A 23764-nucleotide genomic window follows, 5' to 3' on the forward strand; every position below is an offset into this window, starting at 1 on the left:
TCTCACCCTGAATCATCTGTGGTCCCCCCGCAGGGACCTGCATTGCTCCCTCTTCCTCTCTAAGCAGACATGAACTGCTGAAATCTTCTTTTGAGGAGGGGGGAGGCTTCTTCTTATAGGAAACCCTTCGGCTCAGGCTACCATCTGGTGGTACAACTTAATTCCCCTTTTCCCAATGCCTTCCCTTTGCATTTCACTGCGGTTCTCAGTGCCCTTGGTTGTGAGGATTTCTCCAGTTCCTATCTCTTTCTCCCTGTGGGCTGAGGGTTTCCCTGGGCAGGACAGCACAGCAAACAGCTAGGATGACGGCTGCATGACGAATCAGTGTCCAGGGTCCATGCCACAGTGCCTCCTGGACACAGCCACACCAGGAAAACGAGCTTGTTTTTCTCTGCCAAGGGGAGCAACCACGCAAACGATGACAAAGTGCATTTAGTTGTTGTGCTGGGGAGGAAACACCAGTGGAACAAGCCAGCTGAAGAGGCTGGCGCTGTGCTGGGGAGGCGGGTGTTACTGTATGGGTCACAGAACACCTGAAGGATGAACCCTTTACCAACACTTCCAGCACACCCAGTAACATCCCAGTAACTCCTTTTGCCTGTCAGCTGGGACTTAAGTAGATTTTAAAGCCAAACAAGATCCTTTGGTCGGCAGGGGAGGCCTGTGTGTTTTTTTTTTAGTCAGTTATCACTGCAGTAGAGCTATGAATGTCAGTGCCACTGAGCTGCTGCTTTCAGTGCCGTGTCGGTGGACACCTCACAGCACCCACCACAGCGGCGTTCAACCCCAAACCTCAACACTCTGGGGTGAACACCCCTCGAAACACCCTGGGGGCCTCAAACTTTGGGCATGGTGTTGGGGAAAAGCCAGCCAGGCTTCAGAGACCCTGGGCCCTGCTCTGAGGAGAGCTTGGGGGGCTCTGAGGGGAAGCTCCGGGGCTCTGAGGCGGGCTCAGGGGGCTCTGAGGAGGGTTCGGGGGGATCTGAGGAGGGCTCGGGGGGCTCTGAGGCGAAGCTCTGAGGCTCTGAGAAGGGCTTGAGGGGATCTGAGAAGGGCTTGGGGGGCTCTGAGGAAGGTTCGGGGGACTCTGAGGGCTCGGGGGGCTTCGAGGCGAGGCTCCGAGGCTCTGCGGAGGGCTCGGGGGGCTCTGAAGCAAGGCTCTGAGGAGGGCTCGGGGGCTCTGAGGAGGGCTCGGGGGGCTCCAAGGCGAAGCTCCGAGGCTCTGCTGAGGGCTCTGGGGGATCTGAGGAAGGCTCTGGGGGCTTTGAGGAGAGCTCGGGGTGCTCTGAGGAGGGTCCCCGGCCCCTTCCCGGCGCTGCCTGGCGCGGCAGGGCGGCGGGGCGGCCGGTGCCTGGCACGGCGCTGGGGGCGGGCGGCGCTTCCCCGTCCCTCCCCGGCGAAGCGAAGCCCGTCCCCGCTCCCAGTCCGCGGTCCTCCCCGCTCCGCCCCGGGCAGGGATTGGAGCTGGGTCGGCTCGGCTCCTCCCGCCGCGGCTGCTCGGTGCAAGGAGGTTGGGGAGAAGGAGGAGGAGGAGGAGGAGGAGGAGGAGGAGGGGAGGAGGAGGGGGGGGGATCCGGCCGCGCCGAGCCGAGCCCGGGCTCGGCGGCTCCCAGCAGCTCGCCGCCGGGACGCCCCCTCCTTGTCCCCGCCGGAGCTCGGCAGCCCCGCTGCGGGTAGGCTTCTGGGGCCGGGGGGGGAGTGGGTTGGAGGCCGGCAGGGAGGCCCCACACGCACCGCCCCGCTCCCTGCCGGCCATGGCGGCTGCGGGGGCCGCCGAGGGGCCGCTGGCTGCCCGCCGGGCCGGGGCTGCGCGGCGGGGAAAGGCGGCTCCAAGGCCGGTTCCCCTCGGTTCGAGCCGCCCTCTCGGTCTCCTTGGGTTTTATTTTTTGCTCCCTCGGGGTGATTTTCTCCCTCGGGAGCCTCGCTCCGCGCTGCGGGGAGGGGGTGCTGGCTGCGCTGCCCCCTTCCCCTGGCAGCGCTCCCCGTGGCCTTCCCGCCCGCTTTGACAGGGCGGCAGCCCCGCGGTAGGGCCGCCCGTGGGCTCCGATGGATCAGTGCCGTTCCCCGGTCGTTTTCACGGGGTTGTCCCGGCCTGGGTGGCTGCTGCGACCCCGGGTGGCTTCCCCACGGGTGGCCGAGACCGGTCCCTGCCTCCTCAGCCCGTGGGCAGAGCGCTGCTGCCGCCCCCGGTGCTGCGCTGCGCCTGCTGGCCCTGCGGAGAAGGGGTTGTGGCGGTCGCTGTAAATCCCAAAGTGACCCAAAAATACGGTTTTTAGCAGCGCTGGGTGCCGCGGGTGGTGCCTCCAACAGCGCCTGCACGTGGGGGTGGTGCAAGGGGCGAAGGAAAGGTGAAAAGTCCAGTCGCTGGGGAAGCGATTTCTTCCCCAAATTACTTCCTCCGAGGCCTCGCTTGAAGCAGCGAGCCTGGCGTGTAATTCCTTCGCTAAACCCAGGTGGATGACTGGCTTCCAGTGGGAATAAAAACCTAAAAATTCACCTTACATCAGCGCAAAACGTGGGGATAGCGCCTTGACCTGCGAGGTGTCAGCGGCCGTAGGCATCGCCGCTTGGAAACAACCAACACGGCCACGGGAGCTCGGGCTGTAAAACCTGCCCGTGAAGCTGGGTAAATAGCCGAGCTGTTCACCCTGCCGTGCCGCATGCTATCGGGGTTAGGCTGCTCTCGGGATCCAGTTTTGGTGGCTCTGGAGATAGCCGAGGCGGCTTTGAACTGGCGAGCTGGCGGGGTAGGCTGGAAGAGCCGCGAGCCCTTAATGAGTGTTTGCGTAGGGCTTCGCGTTTTCTCGGCTGAAGGGTTTTACATAATTGGCCTTTTAGGATTGTCTGTCACCCCTAGAGAAGAGCCAAAAAAGGAGGAAAAAGGAAAAAGGGAAAAAAAAAAAAAAAAAGTGGAGGTAGGCAGCTGTTTTGGAGGTCCAAAGTCGAAACCGTGAATGCCTGGAGGTTGTTAATGTTGTTAGTGCCGAATGTGGTGGCAGCAAAATGACTCACTTGGAGAAAAAAATAATGAAATAAATCTATTTCTGTGCTCCTTTTGAGCGATGTGAACAGCACAGTCGGACAAATGACATCCTGCACACATCTGAGCAACTTGTTCTTTGGTGAGCAGTGGAATTCCTAATGCGACTCCAGCTGCACCAGAGTTGCTTTTTTGCACTTGAAATCTTAACTGGAAGCTTTTTTTTTTTTTTTAACAGTGTTTTGATTCCTTTTTAATAAATGGCTAATCCCTTGCTGCAGGGGATGGGAGTGTTTTGAATGCAGCGTTTTTGGTCCTGAGGGGAGGGGAAAGGGAGTGCCCTGTATTGCTTTCCAGCAGCCGCCCGCCTTCCCTGCGCCTGAGTGAAAGAGCCTTATTGACTGGTTTTGAAGGTAATATGCCCAAATTCTCCTCTTACGTGGTAAAACCATAAATTTTGCTGTAGCGCAGCGCCTTTGAGGGGAAGAGATGGAATGTCAGGGAGTCTGTGCTTCATCAGGAGCAGGCTGGTAACAAAGGCAGTGTCTGTTAATTGCATCGCGCTGATCAAAATCTCCCCTTTAAATGACAAAGTCCCATTTTAATAGGTGTGAAAAGTTGTGGGATTTGATTTAATACCAGTGTCTTAAAATCATCTTGCACGCTCTGTATGACTAAGTTGTCTCTTTCATATTTAATTGGAGAACAAGCAGAGGCTGAGGAGGAAGCTTTATGTGTTTCCCTTGCTCTTAAATGCTCTTTAAAATCTTCACTCCATTTAGATAAGGATCGAGAACGGGCGTGAGTGACTTGCCAAGCGCCGAGCTGCCACTGATTTTCTTACAGGCGTGTAAAACACCCTTTGCATGCCCCTTAAAGCTGGAAGCTCGTCCCACAGCGTGCTGCAGGTGCGTACCGTGCTGCTGGACCGTGAGCTCCAGCCTGCTCGAGTACCAGCTCGCAGCCACAGCCTGTGCGTGCAGGGACTTGCCTGTAGTTCCCATGCTAGGCTGTGCTTTTGGGGTACAGGGGTGCCCCAAAAAGTGTAGTAGGCCCAAGATACTACCTGCTCTTGAGTCTCTTGAGGTTCCAGGAATCAATGTCTTCATCATAATGTGTTATTTTGTTTTGTGACGCCCTGTAGCTTAACAAAACAAGGGATTCAGTGGAATCCTCAAGCATCAGTTGCTTCAGTACCCTCAGATATTGCGTGTTTCATCATTCCAGTGGTGTCTTTTCATCTGTTCCCTTTGCCCATCAGGGCAGTGCAGGTCTGATACCTGCTTGTAGTGAGAGGAGCAATTTTCCTTGCACTCCTTGTAGCTGAACCTACGAGGAAAACGCAGCACTGGTACTAAGGCTGTCATTAAAGATAACGTGGCTTTGCAAGCACGCGTGTCTCTTGACCCAGTCTAGTGCTTTTTTGTCCCCTGTGGATTATTTGGATTCAATACTAGATGTTCCTGTCTGGACGTTGAAGCTTTGAAGGAGGTTTCAGTCCAGCGAAAGTGGCTGGTTAGGGATCTGCTGCCTGGTTTTGTAAGCTCTGCAGGGAAGGAGGCGCAGGAATGTTGCTTTGGTATATGTGGCTGCTCTGTTTTTATTTGTACCACGTTTTTCTGGTCTTGTTTTCTAAGCTATTTTGGCTCGAATAACTTAGTAAAGTTCGAATCTATTCAAGTCTGTGTGACAGACTTGAAAATTTGTGTTTGATACATGAATGTTTTTCTCTTAATAATGTCATCCCCCCCAACCTCCCACCCAAATGAATCAGGATAACTGCCCATCATGTAGCTTCTGGATATAGTTGAGGAATTAGTATGTGTTTATTCCCCAAATAATGGTCATCATGATATTATTTTTCTCCCTTCTTGTAGAATATCTGCTGTATCACTTGCCAATCCTGCTGTTGCAGCCTTACGCCTGTAGCATAACGGGAGAAGCACCACGGTGGGAGTGGTGTTCAGCTTTCTTCTGGCTGCTTTGGGCATCAAAAGCAGTGAAAGCACAGCAGGACTGGCTTTCTTGTAGGGTGGGCTTGTTGTAGGGTGCAGCGTGTGTCAGTGGTGCTTGGGTAGCCAGTACCTGCTGCAAGCTGGGTCTCTGCAGCGTCAGTGCGATGGGGATCAGAGGCAGATGCATTAAATATAGCTGAAGGATGCCGAGACTTGTTGCAGTTGCAGTACAGGGGCGAGGTGAATGTTTACACAAATCACCTTCCTACACATCCGAGGCTCTGCTGCCTCCTTCATAAAGCGTTGCTGCTGGGCAGCTGCGTGACTGCCTAATAATAATGTTCTTGGGGTAAAAATAGACTACAGAGGGGCGTGTAAATGGCTGTTAAGAAAATTTCATATTTTTTGTAATTATTCAGCAACGGCTGACTCTTACCTTGGGGTGCAGAAAATAGCGTTCTCTTCCACATGATTAAAAAAACCTCCTTCAGAGGCTGCTACGTCTGCAGTTCGCAGCGAAGTGCTGGCGTTTTGGTAGCACGGAGGCTGAATTTCTGCCAGTTGAAATCTTGGTGTCCTAACGTGCCATCCTTTACAGCGCTTGGAAGCTGATACACAACCTTCCTCTGCCTCGCAGCAAAACAACCAGCGATTAAAAATTCAGCAGATGCTGTGGTTCGCTTAACTACTCGTTCTTGCATCATTCAGGGCATATCACACAATTAATGTTGCTAATATTCAATCCATCTTTTTCAGCTTTAAGAATGGGAATTATCTGAACTACCGTGGGATTTATGGAGCTGTGCTGGCAGGCAGCGGGCTATGCAAAGTAAATTATTCAGAGGTGTTTTCATCCTTTCCCCTAAAGTGGAGAATCTCCTCTTTATTTCTCAAATATTGTTTGTTCCTGCCAGGTGGGGCTTTTGTTCTTGCAGCTCTTCTCACTTTAGAAGTCGAAGTGTTTTCTTCTGATTGCTTTGAGATAAATGAGACTCCTTAGTTGAGAAGTGGGGGGGGAACACCCAAAAAGCCACGGTGTAAGCGCTTGCTTTCTTACCTGCATGCAGTATTTCATTTGGCCACAGAAGTATGTCTGTGGGAGAATTCTCCCTTGGTTTCAGCCAGGGTTGCCTATTGCTTTCAGAAAATAGATTTTTAATGTTGGATGATTCTGGTTAATAGCATATATACCCAGTGTGTCGCACGTTTGCCTTGTAAACGACTTGGATTTAGGCTTTCCCTTCTCCGCTCTATGTCCCTTTAAACATTTGGAGCTTTGGGGTTTTTCTAGCAGCATCCAAAGGTTCTGGAAACCTTTTCTGGAGCTACAAAGCAGCACGAACGTATCAGGATTTGTGGCTTCCTTTAGCACCATCCTTTCTGTTCGGGAGCTGGTGCCTCTGATGCAAAACAAGAGGCTTCCCCATCGCTTCTTGTAACTGTGGTTAGGGTTGACCTCGAGGTGTGTCCACTCGTCCTGGGTGCCTGAGCTGAGAAAAGTTGCTGGGTCTTTGGGTGTCTTTGAGAGGACTTTGCTGTACTGGGGCAGCCGGGGGTGGTGCGCTTGGAGAAATTAAATTGGGAATGTGGAGCGCAGGTTGAGTATTTTGGTCAAGGGCACGCGCGGTTCAGCGTCCTTCGGCGTGCTGCTGCAGGGAGCTCCTGAGTTGCCTGCTTAGGAGAAGGTTGTATTTAAGCATAAAGCGACAAATCAGGAAGAACAGAAGGTCTGGGTTTGTGCATTACTCTGTGTGATAGACAATATATGACAGATATGCATCTGAACCTCTTTTTTTGGAAAAATAATGGGCAAAAACCAGAGACTTTTCTGTTCGAGCACGTCCTTAGAGCTTGCAGTTCGGATACCTTTTCGTTTGGGCTCTGCCGATTAGCACATCAAGAGGCTGCATTTTTAGTCAAAGCAGACATTTTTCTTCGGAGGAACCTGTTTGGACTGCTAACACTGAAACAAGTTCTCTCAGCAAAGTACATCAGCCAAGTTTTTAGTAGATACACAGTTGGCTTGAAAAATGACGTCTTAAATCTGTGCTCCCCGGCCTCTTTAGTGTCTTGTCCACGACAATGGATAAGAAATATGTTGGTTTTTTTGCAGATTTCTGGTACCATTATCGGGTGCAGTGCTTGCAGCATTGATATTCAGGATAATATCTTTAATCTCCAATTGCAAAAATAACTTCACACGCAGCTAATTCCATCTGCTGGAGAAATAAGAGCGAGGCTGACTTCATCACTTAGTTGGGACCTGCTTATTGCTGTGCTAATTACTATGTATGAACTTTGGAAATTTGCATATTTTGTTGGCAAACCGAAGTGGCAGCCATTTAACTCGGGATCTTATTAACTTTAAACATTCCTAGCAACTCCGAGCTACTTCTAGCTCGTCTTGTGGTGTTTTTTTTTTTGGTGTTTTTCAAGCTTTGATTTAGTGAGCTCCAATAAATACATATTTTTTTCCTCCTTACGGTGACTTACACATGTAACAGCAGCTTACTGCCATCCCCAGTAACTTTCAACCTGGGATCTAACACAGGATTCCTGCTGTTGTTCGAGTTAAAAAAATAAAATAAAATGCTGAAGTTGAATTGTTTTAAAATGAATGCTAAAATAATAAAATTAAAAGGGAAGCTCCAGTCACTCTTCTGGAGTGTGTGAAGAGCACTTGATGTGTTGTAGGTGTTGATAAGTTGTCAAAACGTAACCTTGGGGAAATGAGGGCACCTCAGTTCTGGTCCTAATTCTGCTAGAAGCTGGTCTCCTGGCATAAATTCTTAAGGTACAAAGAATTTGGATATAAAGCCATCATTACAGCTGGTTACTAAATGCCCTCTGTTACTAAAAGGCTGGTTTTGGGCACATTTTTCATCTTTTCAAGGCGTTTGGCACCTTTTCTACTTGGTTTGGCTTTTCTTGTGACTTCCTCTGGTTGGTTTTGCTAGAAGCTAATCCAGGGCGGCCCATAATCTGCAAAATATTAAAGTGATCGGAGTTTTACACTACGAAATGCTGTCAGCTTTAGTGGTCAGCTGTTAGGGACTGCCTGATGTCCTCCTGGAGGCTGAATTCACTTCAAAAATTTGAGTTATCCTCCCTGCGTTGTGGCCTTAGCCTGCTTTCTGTCCCAGTACCTCAGGAAACTTCCCATTTCGCTACGTGACGTTTCAGTGCTGTGTCTTTGTCCCCCTTTCCTCCTCCCTCCCGTTCTGTCGATCACTGAAGAATGTGGTTTCTTCCCTGGGATGATCAGGGTTGTATTGCTGGGCTCTTTAATTCCTTTGCAAACGGGCAGAAAGCCAGAGTAAAATCTCGTTCATAAGTCACTCTGGAGATTTCTTTGTCCATGCTATTATTTTCTCTGCATGCTAACATCACTGAGAAGGCTTTTTTCTTTTTTTTTTTTTTTTTTTCTTCAAGTTTAGACCCAGCATAATTACGTTTGTGTGCATTGTAGGCTGGGGTGTTGCTGCTGTCCAGCCCAGCAAGCGATTTTGGAGGCCTTCTCAGGCAGCTCACCACTTCCAAAAGCTCTTGTAGCATCAAAGGCAAAAGGAGGCAGCTATCCCTCTGCATCTGGGTAGGTGAAACAATTTTCTCTTGTACCTAAGCTTCAAAGAACAGCTTGTGCCTGTGGTTTGGCTTTCTGCAACGTGTCCTACTTGAGGCTATATTTTAAAAGGAGTCTGGAGACTGGGTTGAACCAGGATTTGGTATGGATCGAGTGATGGTCCCTGGTGTTCAACCAGGGTTTGTGCTCCCCAGCTTGGGTGCTGGTGCTGTATGGCCTTCTAGAGGCAAACCAGCTCTCTTTTGACTTAAAAAGCTCTTAATTAAGGTCTTTGTTCTGAGCTTTGCCTTAACTAAGCCTTTATTGCAAAGTGTAAAAATCCTTTCCATCGTGAAGTTGGAAAACTGCTCTGTTGGAAAACTCTTTCCACGACTGCGGTCCTCGCGTGTTTACATCTCCACACAGCCACCTCTTGTCCTCCTGGCTCTGAGGCTGAGAGAAACTCCCTGTCAACATGTGTGCAAAGCTGCTCCTTGCCCTCTGTAGCAGCCCTGTTCAGCTTTTGGTGTGCTTTCCCTCTGACAGCTGGGATTTTCTCCTGTATTTGTCTTTGCCAGCACGTGCCCCCTGCCTGGGGCAGCACCTTGAGCTGCAGGTCCAGGCAATCCTCTGCTGCCCACTGTGTGTGAGCTAGTGGTAGCTCAAGGGGAACGTTAGGGAGTTGGTAAGTGAACCCTAAAAATCCTTTAAGGCAAGTCTCTACCCTGTGAGTGGGTTTTCTAGACCTGTCTTCAACCATCGGGGCATCAGAGCTTACTGTGAGGTGTGGCACAGACGGGTGTTTTCTCACTTTTCTTTTTTTAAATTTAATTTCCTTCCTAAAGGAGGGTGGCACTCTCCTGTCATTTATTTTTTTTTTAAATGAGGTAACTGTCTGAACAAACAGGTGAATGAAGTAAAGCAAAGAGTGCTTGCTTATGCGCCCGAAATCGAAGTAAATCTGCCAGCCCTTTGGAAATTCTGGCTTTTGGAGGATCCCTGATGGCACCGAATCCAGCTTCAGCATTAAGGAAAAAACCAAACACACGTAAACATATTTCTCATGGAGTGCTTACACTTTTTTTTTTTTTTTTAGCAGCAGCCGGGCAGATGTAGTCATATTAAAACGCATAATAACTCGCTGTAAATTGGTGGCTCAGCAGAAGCAGCTGGGGACGTGGCTTTGATGTCGGTCACGGGGAGTTCTCTTTTAACACAGCTCTGCAGGCCTGTGACGGGGAGCCCGGAGTGGTTCGAGCGGTGAGACACGCTCCCTCGCTGCTGATGCACGAGATGGCCCCGGCAGGAGACTCAACCAGTTCTCCTAATGATGGCTTTGCCGTGTCCCGACAGCTCCCAACCACTGTTCGAGTGGTGGCCGGTGAGATGGCAGCTTGTAGGCTTCGGGGTGAGCTGGGAGATGAATAGGAGGAGCTTACATACCTCTGTAACAAACATCCCTGCTGAATTTTGCATCGTTCCTACCCTAAAAGGGTTTTTCCCCCACGTTTTTCTTTTTTGGATCAGTAGATGTGGCCACAGAGGAAAGGTTTGTGTATTAAGAGCATGAAGTTAACCAAAATACAGCTTCATCCCCGGGCTGAATGAAGCTGAAGAAGTGAAGGCACCCACCGGTGTCCTGTTGGGATGCTGCTTTTGTCTTTGGGGAGCGGATTTCTAAGAAATTTGGTAGAACTTGTTATAAAAAAAAAAACATCTAGGAACTTAATCTGACTGCTAAATTGTTGCATCTGTAGAGGAGCCAGACAGGGAAAGTTCACAGATGTTGCTGCTTATGCTAATATTGGTTATAAGTTTTTTTTTTTTTTTTTTTTAATTATCATTATTTTAATTTTTAGGGGGAATTCCCCATCTCTTGAGCCTTTCCTTGTGTTACAGAGCACACCAGAAAGGAGTTGCTTTGTGGAAGAAAAAAAGACCAAACAAACAAAAAAAACAATAGGGTAGAAGTTGGTGGTCCCAGAGTTTTGCTGGGGAGTCCCAGCCAGCTGGGGAGGGTCGGATATTTAATGAAATAATTTGGTGTTTAATTGGTGTTACTGGGCTGGGGGGAGGAGGGATGAGCAGGAACAAATTTTATCAATTGCTGAGTGGAAGCAGAGGGTTCCTGGGAGTTGCAGCTTGGCTTTGGGATGTCCGGGACCTCTGCCGTGTCCCATATATAAGCCTCAGCTGTGCAAGGAACCACCTGCAGCTCCCTCAGGTAAGATGGGGTGCAAATTATTTGGGTAAAACGAGCCAGCACTTCCAGGCTGGGCTCAGCAAAGCCTCAGCAGGAGCAGCAGTCCTTTTTCCTTTGACCACTGCTTTTTCTGGAGCAGCAGGCACATTAACCTTGTGTGGGGGCTGAGAACACATCCCAGGAAGCAAAGCTTCCTTCTGGGGAGATGCTGAGCGTGCTTCCCTGGGCCTGGCTTGTTAGCAGCTTGTGACAGCTCTGCTTTGTAGGTATTTTAAGTGGCGAGGGTAGCAGAGCTGCAGGGAGATGCGATAACGTCTGCTTGCTTGCTTGCTTTCTAGGGGGAGGGAGGAGGAGGAGGAGGAGATGGCCCTAATTGCATACCTTCCAATTGCAGTTACCTCATTACTGAATTATCATCGGAGCAGCCCTGCAGTCTGCTCTGATAGCAGATAAGTGGTGTGGCTCGCAGCACTTTAATCTAAACAAAACTTAAGTGCTCTTTCCTTTTTCCCTGGAGTGAAACTGTAATTTCGTTACGCGAATGTTGGCCAGGGCAAAGTTTTTTCTTTTTTTTTTTTTTTTTTGCAGCTGTCACAATGCTTCCCTGGGCTTTTTGCGCGTTTCGGAGGCGTGCCTGCAGCATTTCGTAGCACAAATACCCTAAAACATACCCTAAAACACTGCTCTCCTTTACCTGGCAGCTTCAACTGAGCCTTCTCCCAGAGCTTTGCGGGGTGAAGGCGTTCAGCACTGACGCTGGATGTCCCAAAGGGCTGAGATATGAAGCGTTTGGGTTATATTTCCTTCCCAGAGAGGTGCCTGTTAATTAGTTTCTCCCTCTGCATTAGGTCCTGAGGATCCTAGGTCCTAAAGCAACAGCCTGCTGCTTTAGGGTGGGAGCCCGAGAGGTGAGTGGCAGCCTGTGCCTGCATCCCCTTGGGCAGGAGCGGGCAGTGCTGAAACTCTTTTTGGGTAACGTTTTATTTTTGGCCTGCCGTGGAGCTGTTAAATCTGATCTGTTCCTAAAGAGACAGCTGGCTGCGTGCAGCCTGAGCCGGGCACGATTTTTGGTCTCTGGTTTCTTGACTCGGATGGAAATGGGGTTTGTTTTTTAACTCGACTGTCGCTGCCCCAAAAGGGGTCTGTGCTCACACGCTGTGCTGGGGCTCGAGGCGGAGCGCTCTTGGCTGCTCCTTGCTGTGAGCATGGGGACTCGGGGCAGGGTGATGGGAGGATGGTAACGTGCTGGGATGGGTCTCTGATGATGTTTAAAACATCTGGGGAAAGAAAAATGCAACGTGCTTTTTTACATCGATGGTTTTCGTAAGTTTGGGCTGTGTTGTGCTGGTTGTAGCCGGGCTGATCTCGTAGAAAACTGCACAGGGATCCGAGTGCAGCACTAATTTGTTGGGGTGAGTGAGTTTCAAAGGGTTACAGCACGAGGCCTTGCATTTATCGAGTGGCTTTCAGAGAGAAAGACAGGACTGGGGAGGATCCGTGCTTTGCTAAGAACAAGGTGGGTTTCTTAATGAGACCGACAGCATCACCTTTTTTAAGGAGGCGTTTATTTCTGGAGCTGATCGCGCCTCTGCATTCACCTTTAGCCACTGATCTTGCAGGGACAGGAGTCTGGCAGGTTGCATTGGGTAAGTGAGAATGAGTTTCAGGCCTGGGGTGCTCTCTAGAAGCAGCCTGTTGGGGACGTTAGCCCAGCTTGTTCTTGGCCACGGTTTCTTCAGGCAACGCAGGTAGCAGGTTGCCTTCCCCACGCTCCGTGTCTCGAATTTTGTTAACCACGCTTCCAGTGGCAGCTGTCTGCCCTTGGATCTCTGCCCCTTATTTCCCCGTTTGTGGTTGGAAGGCGCCCTCAGCCTTTCCTTCCTCTCTTGTCTTCTCCTTCGGGGTGCGATCGCCGCTCCCCTGGGCAGCTGGGAGGTGATTTAGGGTCGCTTCCACCAGCGTGCAGCTGCTCCTTGTGCCGAGGGCAGGGAAAGGCTGACTTTAATCTGAATTTACCGGGTAGTTAATAAGGACCTCTGCCCTGAGAAGCTCGTTGAGCCGATGTTATGTTGCGGGAGCTCCATGGAGATGAAGCCTGCTGGCTTTATTTTTGCTCCGAAATCCACTTGGCTTCAGGTTGGAAACTCCGGCGGCCCTACAGCTTTGGGAGCAGGGCGAAAGGGCTGAGGCTGGGTAAGTCTGGCTGCTTTGGTGGCCGAGAAATGGCACCGGCACGTGGAGCTTGCCGCTCACAAGTCCTCGTGCTGACAGCAGCTCGTCTCTCATCCACTTTTCCCCTTTATAATTGGCAATTAGTTTGTTTTTAAAAGTGAAAGAGGGTTTTCCAGGCTGCTTTTTCCGCAGCCGTGGTCCACAGCAGCAATCAGCTGTCGTGGTGCTGGGCTCCGGAGCCGCCTGCGGTGGCTGCTTGCATAATTCAGCATTGCTCAAGCAGCAGGGACCGAGCGAAGGTGTTCGCACCAGCCCTTTGGAAACTGCTCCAGCTCGGCCCTGAATCCAGCTTGGCCCCGAATCCAGCTCGGGCTCACGCTCTGACAGGTCGTGGAATTGATTTATACAACGCCACCGGGGTGTGTGGCACGGCGGAGGCAAATAACCAGCGGTTCCCAGCCCCGAGGCTGGTGTTTGGTGTTAGATAACACGGCGTGGGGGAATTACAAGCAGGGAGCTGGGCGACACGGGCGCTGGGAGCGCTCCTTCGGCGCTCTCAGTGCTGCCTGCAGCTCGCTAATGGCCCTGTGAAGAAACCCGGGGGTGCGTCTGAGGTTAGAGGAAGGATGGAGGTCGGCTCTGTAGGAGGAAGCCTCGGGTGAGCTGCCGAAGACGTGCGGGTTAATGAGAGCAAAGCGGAAGGAGGCGAACTGAAACCGGCCGGGTGCGCGGGGAGTGGCCCCGTTTACACACAGCCCGGGCTGCAGGGCTTTGGGGTTGGGTGTCGGGGAGGCTCTGGAGAGCAGCAGCCGGCCCCCTAAACCTAAACCAGGCTGCTCGATGAGAAAAGAGGAACAGGTAAAGGGAAGGGATTAGCACGGCTGCTGCCTGCTCCTTGCTGTCCCTGCAGCCTGGGTCCCACGATGCTGAAGCGTTTTCCTAGCCTGGCGGTGGGACCTGTCCTTGTGGCAGCCACCTTCAACGGTAATTAGTGGGCTCTTTTTGGGGTGTGCTGGCTCAGTTGACCCCAAAGATTCCCTTCAATTGGTGTTCTGGGTGTCAGCAGTGTATTGATCATTCCCAGGTGCCCTTTACATGGGGTCAGTGAGTGGCTGGTGTTTGTTATGCCTTAGGCTGGTGGATCTTTTTGGTTTCAGGTGCTGGTTAGTTGTTGTAACGCCATTAACCTGTAACTAATTTCCTTTTTCCTTCCCTTTTGCTCTTCAGAAATGCCTTTCTCGTGAGTGTGCGAGGAACCTACACAACTGTAATGCCTAACACTACATGGAGTAACAACCCTGTGAAGGTACCACCCTTTTTTAACTAATACACGACTTCGTTATAGGTTGGGTTAATGATGAACGGGCCTTTGCTTCACAGCCAAAGCTCAGAACTGAGGAAGCCTGTCTTATTTAATGCCTCCTTCTCCAGAAGGGTGACAGCACTGTGACACCGTGCTCTCGTTTCCAGAAAGAGGGTGCCAAGGGGGCCACCCCTGTTCCTCGGGCTGATCTCTCTCGGCAGCTCGGGTGTTGCCTTGGGAGCAGATGGCAGCTTCTATTCTGAGAGCTGAACCTCCCTCGTACTTGGTGGCCATCCCTGGAAAAAAATATTGCCCTTCTTTACTGATGCATCATGGCTTGCCTCTTCGTCATGATGTTAATGACAACCTGGGTCATCTTTCTTGATAAGAGGCTTCCCGGCCTGGTTATGAATATTAAGATAAAGCGCAGTTACACGTTAACATTTGGGTTGGGATGTCGTGGCTGTTTGTGCTGCAGCTCTCAGGCGTTGGCTTGATCTGCTGCCTGATCCCGCAGTGATGCCATAATACTGAATTTTGGACTGCCCCGTGCATTTCCATGGCAACAGACTGATGTCACAGACTCAAGGACATGACTTCAGTGTACGATCATGCAGAGGCACGATCAGATTCGTGAAGGAGAAAGCTGACTAATGCACATCTCAAAAGCAAACAAGGGGAGTGCAGGTTACGGCTGACCAAGCAAGGTGTTTCACTATAAAAATTCCCCTCTCAGAGGAGGATCTGATCGTGTCTTTAAGACAGGAACACTTCGTCGTGGTGAGCTTCTGTTTACAGTGGATAAGCAGACGTCTTGCAGGTATCCTGTATCTTTTAAGCAGGTGGTGTTCTGGGGCTGGGAAACTTTCTGGTTGGTCTCAGACCTCTGAAAGGGCGACTTGTTTTGTTTTGATTTTAAAGAACTTCTTGGTAGCAGAGCCTCTTGTTAGCGTACTGAGACCACTTCTTGCTTAGTGTTGTTCAAATAGTTTAATTGGTTTTCCAAAGCTTTTATTTTATCCATAACATTGGAAGGTGAAAGGGGAACTCTGCATCTGCATTATGGTCACATTTTCCTATATCCTATTAGCAGATTCCAAGATTGTTTAATGTGATCTCCACCCATTTCATTTGGCTGCAACCTTTGCTCCCATGAAAACAAGGCTGATTGTTCTGAATTGCTGTGTGTATGTGCTTTGGCACGGCATGAAGGTACCTATAATAACACAACCATTGTCTGGAAAAAAAAAAAAAAAGGCAGTTTGCAGCAATAACTACAAATAAAAGGGTGCAGTACTGGGGCAAGGACGGAGAGTGGTAGTTTTCCCACCCGTTACATGCAGCAGATTCTCAGCGTGGTCACCCCTCTGCATGGCAGTGCTGTGGGCTTCAGTGTAGGACGGGAATACTTGGGACTAAGGGGCTGAAATATTTGCACGTTGTTCCAAGTTTCTCTTTCCTTGGACGCGGTTCCATTGCTCATATCTACGGACGGGGAGACTGTGAATGACTTTTGCACAATGCGGTATTTTATTTGCATGCTGTGAGCAGTTTAACAAGTGTATGTGCTAAATGAAGCATTCCCACTCTCAGCTAGCAGCTGACGCACCCTTAAAAAAAAAAAAAAAAAGGGGGTGAAAAAAACTGCCTTTGGGTGGAACAGTGGGGTTTTGAGGGGTGATATTGTGCTGTGTGTCGGAGCGGATGGGTGGTTGTGCCAAGGCTGAATGCTAACTCGAAACGCTGTGGGATTCAGCAAACGACCAGCTCCAAGTCCTTCGTGCTGAAGTAATTCTCACTCATCTCCACGCTTTCTGGAATAGAGGCTGCTACAGGGCAAGATTTGGAAGTAACCTAATTGTTTTGAATATTCGGTGTCACGGGAATGGAGGATATTTAACAGAACCTGGCATTTCTTACAGCAGTTTGGTTGCTTCCCAGGACAGGAAGCTGAAGAGTGTTTAAAAAAAAGAGGCAGGGAAGGAATTTAGCAACCATCCCTCTAAATCAGGATGCTTGGATTTGGTGCCTGGCCTTGAGCTGAAAGGGCTGGAAGCTCTGCAAGATTTAGTGGTTCACGCTGCTCGGCAGCGAACAAGGAGATAATGGTGATGGACTATCAAGAAGGCAGCCTGGCTAAAAAGAGAGGCTTTGTGATACGGTAAAAGGGGAAGGAAGTCTGGAGAACTTCGAAAAGCACCAGATGTTTGTGGAGGTGGGGGAGAGCTGTGCTATCCACGGAGCTCGCTCGCTCTTGCAGTGGAGCCAGCAGCACGAACTCGATACCAAACAAAAGTAGGCACACCCAGTATTTAGCACAGCGATCCTGGAAAGCTGCTCTCGGGTGCAGCGGCGCTGTGCTGTCGGACAGATGTTGCGTGGTGACATCTAGCAGAGGCAGGAGTGAATAATACGAGCACCTGGGAGTTTGTGCAAGGAGTTCTGGAGGTGCTGGATGCCTCTCGTCAACGCCGACAACAATCCTAATGGGTGTATGAAACGAGGCTCCAAGCAGGAAGCCAAGAGGGATGTCAGCCCCTGAGAGGGAAACAATGACAGAAGATGCATTAAAAAAGAGGGAGAGGTCCCTCGTAGGGTGTGTTTATGGACGGCGATGACTGGAAGCGTGATAAAACAGCTTGCTAATCCTCTCTATCAAAGTACGAGTGGCAATGGTTTTTTGAGGTTGTTGAAACTTGCATGTGAATTTTTTTATTATTTTTTTTTGCTCTTACTAATAGGTTAATCCACTGTAATTGGCTGTGAAATAAACCCAGGGGGATTTTCCTGTCTGTATGTGATGCACAGCCTCTTTGCCGTCTACTTGGCAACTGTACCTCCAGGTAATTAAAATCTGGTTTTTAAATCCACCGTTCTTTGCACTGTTATTTTTTTTTTTTGCATCTTGCTGCTTCTCCGAGAGCAGTTGGTCACTCTCCTGGCTAATCTGCACAAAACAAGATAACGGGGTATCAGGAAATAAAAACTGCAGATGAATCTTTGTACTTTGAAAAACAACCCAAGTGCTACGAGACGAGGTGAGCGTGTGAGGCACACACCTTGCTGCTGAGCTCCTAAGGATAATTTATATTTCCCAGTCCTGTGTGGAAAACGCCAAGTTCACTCTGGCTTTCTACGATCTCCTGTCACTTGCTCCTCTAAAATCAATAATCAAACTTCCATGGCTGCCTCCTCCGAGGAAGCACTTGTGATTACCCTGAAATTACAGGAGTTGCTCAGCACAGGGATCCTCTGGTTTCAGCACATAGTTTCATTGCTCTGTAGTGTTTTGAGAGGCTGAAGGGTGGGATGCAGCTACAATGAGTTTCCAGATTCCTAACAGTGTGAGGGACTGTTTTTAATACTGATGATAAAAACAGTTATTCCCAGTTGGAGGTTAGTCAGTGGTACAATTATCAGAGCTATGAAATAGTGCAGAGATGGCTCAGAATGGAAAAAAACTAAGGCTTGTAACTTATTTTCTTGAGGGAGCTGTTCGAAACTATTTCCTGCAAGCTCACAGAAAATTAGTACGAGATGTTAAATGAAGAGAGATCAAGCTGATACAGCTCGATTATTACTTCAGTAATTCAGTTTTCAGGCTAGCAGGCTTCAGCTGGCTTTCAGGGAAGGGATTTGGTAGCAATTTGTTGACGAAAGCCAGCGCGATGAGTAGGACCTCTGGAGCTGGCATGTTTAATTTGTAAGGTTATGTTCTTCTGTTGTACGATGTGCTCACACCGGCTGCTCCGTTGGGAAGCCTAAAAATGTGCTGAGTATTTTCACAGCAAAGTAACAAACCCCAGCTCAAAATCTGGTTCACTTAAACCACCCTTTTTAAAAAACAGTTTGGGGTACTCTTCTTTTCTGCTCTGTTTCCTGCTGATTTGTCTCCTTATTTTCATTTGTATTTTTAATGTTTTATCCAAGAGGCGGAAACCCAGAAAAGACTATTTTGTTTGTACTGGGGAAGAGAGTACTGAGCTATAGAGTATGCATATTTTCCCCATTTGCCTTGTTTATAAGGATGTTTTTGCACCAAAAAGTCGAGAAGTTGTGTGAAACAGAAACAGACCTGATGTTTTCAGATGAGCCTGTAGGAAAGTTCATACTTCAAAACCCAAGTTCATACTTCAAAACCCCAAAAGAATTACCCAAAAAGAATTGCAACAAGAATTTTTGGTGTCCTGCTGTAGTTATGTGCTTCTGAATTTTGAAGATAAGGGTGAAAAGTGAGAGAGATGCAGCACCAGTTCTCCCAGTTATCAGAGTGCTTGAACGCGTGGAAGTTTAGTTGCTAAATTTTTGGCTTTTTTCTTTGAAAACTGAATTATGGCAGAATTTGTGCTATGCTTGGAATTTCTGAAAATTTAGTTGTGTTAGTTGCTAGGCATATCAAGTACAAGACTTTGAAAAAATGTAAAGTTATTTTTTGCATCAAGTAACTCTGAGTTATTAATGGCAGAAGTCTTCAAAATGTAGCCAAAAAAAGATCTAAAGATCCACGGAATTGGTAGGTTTCAAAATTAGCTTAGATTTTTCAATGGCCTTTTGAAACAATCATACAAAAAATACCGTTCTTAATGCTGGTCTGTCTCTACTGCCATTTACCTGCCAAAAAACCAAGCTTATCTGTAGCTGAGTTAATTCAGCAGAAGACGTTCTGTGTATGTTCTTTTTTAAAGAATTTGTATAAAAACAAGCAGATACTTTGGCTGGGAAAGATTTTTAGCACATGCTATTGCCTGCCTGCTGTCTTCATCTCCAGCGCTTCAGCCTGAATGTGTCGCCGGTCGCACGCCCGTGGTTTGGAGTTCTCAATAGCCTTTTTGGTCTCTTCAGCCAGGTTTTGTGTTTTGTAGGCTGCAGAGCATTTTAGAGGTGAGGCACATCCTCTGAATCCAGGCGGTGTTTCCCGGATCCTTCACTGCATTTGTGTGGCGCCAGCTCTGCTCGCTGATGCTCTGCTCTCTCCCTGTGTGTGCTCCTGGGCAGGCTCTGCTCTGAGCAGTGGCATGATTTGCATTGCTTGTTTTATTCCTTCTCTTTCTGGTTTGGATTACACCTTTATTTTGCAGGCTCTGACACCCTGCTGTCCCCTTTCCGTGCCATGCACATGTGTGACTCCATGTTGCAGGCCTGGGGCTGTTGGAGAGACACTACTAGCACCACACAGTGCTAGGTGAAAAATAGGCTGCTGGATTGAAATAAGGGGGGCCTAATCCTGCCTGTGGCGAGCCAACATCTCCAGCACCACAATGTTATTCTTCTAATAAAGAGGCAAAATTGGCAATCTCCAACATGGCCTACCCCCGGCCTTCTCCTACAGAGGCCTACTCCTGTCCTCCTCTTACAGAAGCCACCCCTGGTGTCTCCCACCACCAAAACCCTGCCACCAGCACCGAGACAAGTAATTAAGGACATGATGATAATGGTGTGGAGTTGCTTTCTCTACAGACTGGTGGTTTCTCAGGTTGCTGGTCACTGGGGACAGGAGTTTTGAGGCAGTTTGATTTCCTCGGTGAAGCACAAAGTGAAGGCTGTTTTGGGGAAGCAGTTTGCTGGAAGTAATTGATAAATAAAGAGCTAAACCTCTGGGTCCAAAACTTTGTCTGTCTTCCCTTTCAGACTTGCTACTTGGATGTGGATGTATGAATCATCTCCAAGTTGGATGTGGTGTTCTAGGTTGCTGCTCAAATTAGCTAGCTGGGAAATACATAGGATCAGGCTTCTTTGGTAGAGTCGGTGCTGGTTTTTGGTGCAAATTTTCAGATTTTTAAGGTATATGTTTTGTAGCATATGGCTGGCTATGCGTCTGAACCAAATTTCTGCATCAGAACAGCGTTTTCTTTTCATTAATCCATCTGTAGGCCACGTCAGAGCCTGATGCTAATGAATGTTTTTTCTTTTTATTTTTTCGTCTGAGATCGTAGCCTGTTCTTTGTGGGCATTTTTTTTTATTAAGTATGATACCAGTGGAAGGGACAGTGAATCCAACACTTGTTGAGAGGGTGGTGGTGGTGGTCTGCTTTTTGTGGATGGCTTGTTTTGAAATGCTCCTAATAAATCTGTTCTGTTAGAAGTTGTCTGTCCTTAACAGAAACGTCCTGAGCTGTAAAAAGTTATGAGCAATATAGTTTGAGCTTCCTATTGCATGTAATCTGTCCCAAAGTTGGGTATTCTTAATCTGTTTGCCTGAATTTATGAAGCACAAAGGTTCTGTAAACTGCTCACTTAGAAATTTCAAATGAGTTCAGCATTTTTACATTGTCCTGGCAAGATGAAAGATATTTTTTCTATGAAAAAATGAAGTTTGGGCATCAGCAGTCTCCCGGTTTAAACAGAAATTTGAAAGGATTTTAAGATTTTATGACAAATTGTGAGACACGTTGGGGTAAAAATTGTGGAAGATGCTAGTATGTAAAAACAGGGTGGATGCAGGAGTGTATTGCAAAGAATTGGGCATTTTGAAGTACAGGAATAGCACAGTTATTTAGAAAACACTTTTGCAAAAGTACCATTATCTTTAATGTCGTGTTTCTGGTGCTGTAGCAGGGCTTCCAGTTGCTGAATATGGTTTTGGAGACCCCTAGGAAAAATCTGGACGCTTTTGAGATGCGTAGTGAATATCGTAACTTCTCAATTCTGCAGTGGGCTGGCTGGATGAATCCACCTTTTGTCCTTTTTTTATGACTGGGATTTGTTGGAAATTGTCTGCAGCAGTCCAGGACAGAGAAATCCACAGCGTAGCTGTTTGGTTAAAGGGAAAAATTCTGCAGAAATAAACAGAAACGAGGTACGGCTTACGCTGCTGGACCTGTGCTCGGTGCATGGGACGGGCTGCATGCGACAGCAGAACTGACACCCTGAAAGCTGGGCCAAACAAGTCAGGGCCCTAATCAGCAAATTAAACATCAAAGCTGATAAATTCGGTGTTAAATACCAGCTGGCCTGCCGTGGGGTTTTCCTTATTAACAAAGTGCTAAGGAAGGAACTGGATTTGTGCATTTAGTGGCTATCGAGGGGTGAGCTGTGGGTTTTGTCTTTTACTTCAGAAGCCATTTCATACCCCACCAAAAGATGTGCAGAAGCTGTTACTACTATGCCATGGTGTAGGGGGACTTCTTACCTTATAGTGTCAAGTATGAGATTTCTGGTTTCCTCCTGACCCTTGCCAGTATATACCAGTAAACCAGCCAGTCCCATACTGGGGTACAGAGATCCAAAGGCGAGTTTGTCGTCAGAGGAGTATTGCACACTGGTTTTATTCTCACTGGGTTGTAAATGCTGTCGTGGAACAGTTAAAAGAGACTTTAATTCCAGGAGTGGGTTGTGTTGTAGTGCTGGATCGTTAACGAACTAGTTCTGGCTAACCAGTGAGTAATTAATGCCAGGCAGATCACCGTGTGATGGTCCGTGCGCTAGTTACCGAATCCAGCGGGCGTGTGCCACGCTGAGTCAGGTGAACCTCCCCGGCCAGGGTCCCTGGCAGCCGAAAGCAAAACAGGGTGACAAAATTGCTGTTGACAATCCTAATCTGCAACGTCATTGCTCTGATCATCGGGATCTTCTTGAGCAAACTAAGGCTGAGTTCTTGAGAAAGATGGGAGCCAGCTTCCTGGTTTTATCCGTCTCCGGAGCGGGACAGGTCGCTCTCCATTGGTACCCCAGTTGAATGGGTCTGTTTGGGTTTCTCTTCCTGGTATTTGTCCTAAAAACTCCCCATTTAACGTCACTTCTGCATCTTTCAGTCATTTCTAGCGTTCCCCGCACGTACACGAGAGATCCAGGGAGACTTGAGCCTTATAAAACCAGGGCACAACGTCTCCAGAGCTCTGGGAGTGCTCGCCTACTATTTTTGGAACCCGCTCTATTGCTTCTATAATAGGAAGGCTTCTGGAAGCTTTCTCCTTCCCCTCGCCCCAAGAAAAGTAGCCTTTCAGCCGAGCTTTCATTAATTCCCCATCTGCATAGCAAAACAAATCGAGTTTTACATGCTAAAGAACTCAGACCTGGCTCACCCATCACACGGCCCCCAAATGCGGGGCACGGCAGCCTTTCCCCGGACCCTATAACCCAAGAGCCCGGCAGCGGCAGCCCCGCTGGGGGATGTTCAGCCACCCCCTGCTTATCATTCGGGGCACACCACACGCTCTGCGGGGACAGCAAGTGCCAAAGGGGGTGGCAGCTCTCGAGAAAGCGGAGTAATGTGGGATCTCTGCCTGTTTGTCACCCCCACCGCAGCAGCGCTGGCACCTAACGGGTTCCCCGGTTTTGTTTTCCTCTTGGATCGAGCAGAATGGATCGAATGAGCCAGCTCTCAGCTTCCCCCCCTGGTTGAACAACAGATGATGTCCTTAAGCGAATTGGGCAGGGCAGCTGAAGCCTTTCAGGAATAGTGGAGCAAGGGAAACATTTTCTTGTTGTCTCCAGAACTAAAGTAGAGGGGCAGCAAGGGGCAGCAGAGCTGATCTTTCCCTTTTCTTCCCTTTTGAGATTTTCCTTTTGAGGGGAAGGGGATGACATTATCGTTCCAACACTCACCACACCTAAAGGAGAGAGAACACGAGAGCTACAAATCGGAAACCTTTCATTATTTATTGACCTGGTCTTGGAGGGGAAGACGGGCTCTCCCTGCAGAGCTTCGTTAGGATGAGCACTTCGTGTGCTTATTGCTCCAACAGGTAGTGATGTTTGGTGGTGGCGAGCAGTCAAATGTTGCTCTGGAGCCCAGACACTTGTTCCCCTCCTCCAAAACTCTCTATTTTGCATTCAAAACTTTTATTTCCATTGACTGGAAAAAATATAGAAACCCTTTTTGTGGCGGATGCTTCTCCCAACGTGATTCAAGGTGTGGATTTAATAGGGTTGAACCCAGCCTGAGCTGCTGAGGACCTCATCCTGCTGTGCTACTGCCTGCTGGGCTCAGGGAGCCTGCCTCTTGGGGTTAATTTCCTCCTCGTTTAGCCCCTGGAGCTGCTTCAGGTGGGAATGGGACAGCCCTGATACAAGTGTTGGGAGGAAGAGGAGGACGAGAGCCTGGCATGGCAGGAATTAGGGTGAGTGAAATGGCTGTGAGGCCGTGCTGCGTTCCCCAACACCCTGCCTGATTCAAATACAGGTGGGAATCCTCACATTTTGGTTAAATTTTGGTCATTTTGGTTAAATAAACACTCTTTCTGGTGTGATCTGGGGAAAGGAACGTGGGCAGGAGCTTGGAGGAGAGCTGGGGTGAATTTTGTGGGGAGCAGACCCGAGGGCAGAGGTACTGAGAGCCTGCCACTGGGGCTGCTCTGGCTTTTAGTAAGGAGAAGCAGCGGTAGCAGCAGGTTTTAGTGTGCAAATAGACAGGAGGCTGCACCTGGAAACACAAATGTGAGGTCACTGTAAAACTTGTAAGACGTTTTTAGCTAAAACACGCTTGTTTTCTCTGCTTAAAACGGTTCTGTTAACTAAATAAAACCCAGCTGATGAACTCGGTGTTAAAAAGTCCTTCTTTAAGGTGCCTACAATAGGTCGGTATTACTGTGCCTTTCTTTTTAGCTGTGTTTTAATATGTTTTTCCCCAAGTCCTCTTCTTTTCAGACTT

General features: G+C 48.8%; 1 protein-coding gene across 10 annotated transcripts in view; it reads left to right on the top strand.

Moving 5' to 3' along the window:
- Window positions 1–1536: 1536 nt before the first annotated feature.
- FBXO34 (F-box protein 34) overlaps window positions 1537–23764 on the top strand; it is a 37020-nt gene continuing 14792 nt past the window's right edge. For 5 of the 10 annotated variants that reach the window (XR_004253318.1, XR_004253319.1, XM_032188499.1 and 2 more), the window contains exons 1-2: window positions 1537–1673; window positions 14100–14178. The gene's annotated coding sequence lies outside the window, so the exon portion shown is untranslated. Of the gene's footprint in view, window positions 1674–3339; window positions 3394–8463; window positions 8528–11548; window positions 11609–13468; window positions 13531–14099; window positions 14179–23764 lie in introns of those variants that run through there. The other 5 variants (XM_032188497.1, XM_032188495.1, XM_032188496.1 and 2 more) reach the window with 5 other exon arrangements.

This window comes from Aythya fuligula, chromosome 5 (genome assembly GCF_009819795.1).
Source record: "Aythya fuligula isolate bAytFul2 chromosome 5, bAytFul2.pri, whole genome shotgun sequence".
In the NCBI taxonomy this organism is placed as follows: Eukaryota; Metazoa; Chordata; class Aves; order Anseriformes; family Anatidae; genus Aythya; species Aythya fuligula.